Below are 1,713 nucleotides of genomic sequence, written 5' to 3'. Positions count from 1 at the left end.
AGCGGGGCCCCCGGGAAACCGCAGCCGGCACCGGCGTTCCGGGCAACCCCCGGGCCGGCCGGGCTTGTTGTGGTAGGGTCGCCCGGTGGCGCCGGGCCGGCTGGCGTAGGGCTGCAGGGCGGCTGGGTCTCTTGTTGTGGTAGGGTCCCTGGCGGCCCCGCCTCAGCGCCCTGCGCTTGTTATTGTAGGGTCGCCCGTGGACCCCTGGCGTGCCGCGTTGCTGGGGTAGCGTTGCCCGTGCGCCCCGCATTGGGTGTCGTGGGGTCGCTGCACACCCAGGGCCAGGGGGGCCGGGCTCGCTGTAGGAGGACCACGGATGGGCCGCAGGCCCTGCGCAGGGGGGGTTTGTTGTTGTAGGGTTGCCGATGGGTTCCACCTTTATCATTGCGGGGAGGCCGAGGGGCCCAGTTTTACAAAAGGGTTTCCCGGTGGCCTCCAGGCTCAGCAGAGAAGGTTTGTTCTCTTAGGGTTGTTAGTAGTCCAGCCCCACGTCCCCTTGCGCATTTTAGATTCACTCGTTAATTCTCAGCCTGTGCAGGCCACGGATCGGAGCGGAGGGTCAGGCTCAGGACCGCGAGATGCCCAGGCCGAGTCTGTTATGGCAGAGTTAGTCCTCAGCACTGGATCGTGAGCATCATAGGAACGGCCGTAGTGGGTCAGATCAGTGGTCCACCTAGCCCAGTATCCTGCCTCTGACAGTGCCCGGGGCCAGATGCTTCAGAGAAAATGGACAGAACAGGGAAATTATCTAGAGACCCATCCCCTGTCATCCTGTCCCAACTTCTGGCAGTCAGGGGCTTAGGAACATCTAAGGGCTTAGGGTTTGCGTTCCTGACCATCTTGGCTAATAGCCCTTGGCAGACCTATCCTCCATGAATTTACCTAATTCTTTTTTGAACCCAATTATACTTTTGGCCTTCACAATATCCCCTGGCAATGAGTTCCACAGGTTGACCATGTTTGTTATTGTAGGGTTTCCTGTGAGTGCTGAGCCACCTGCTAGGTTTGTTTGCCAACCTGGGTCCCTCATGAGGTGTGCTATTTGCATATTTAATATCAGCACGGGGCTGCATGGACAAGAGTGTGTTTCAAGCTCTGCACCCACTGCAACATAAACACAGCTCCAGCATTTTAATCAGTGTCTGATTCTTAGCAATTGAGCATATCACACACAGGCGAGGTGTGGCACGTATCAGTTACTCACAACAAACTGCAGAGTGTCTGTTGAGGCCTTGATCATGTAGGCAGTTGGCAGGGGCATCATCTTTTGATGGAAAATCTTGGTGAACTGGTGTGAGGGCTTTGAGATCAGGAAGGAAAGCACCTGCCTGAGGAACTGGGATAGGAGCCTGTGAAACTCCTTCCCTTCATAAGAGGGGGGCTTTGCTTAACTTACCCAGCGTGGCAATGGTGGAGGAGTTTCCTCCTCCTGTGAGTCCCACGGCTCCCCGCTGGAGTCCTGGCTACGTGCAGGAGATACGGCCCCATCACGCCACTTTGACTCAAAGCCCAACCCTGTGACAGAGAAGGGGGAGGCGGGCTGGCAGCACATAGGACACAGTTCTCCCTCTGATGTTCCTGGAAAGGGAGCCTCACACACTGAGCACCTTTTGGATTTGCTGTGGTGCTTTCGCGGCCGATCTGCCATTCTGAGGGTGCAGAAGAAGCCTGACAAGGTGAGGCCGTGCCGGAAGGGCGAGAGGGATTAAAACC

The sequence above is a fragment of the Lepidochelys olivacea genome (genome assembly GCF_965140295.1).
Source record: "Lepidochelys olivacea isolate rLepOli2 genome assembly, chromosome: 9".
Classification (NCBI taxonomy): Eukaryota; Metazoa; Chordata; order Testudines; family Cheloniidae; genus Lepidochelys; species Lepidochelys olivacea.
This window is presented reverse-complemented; position numbering follows the sequence as displayed.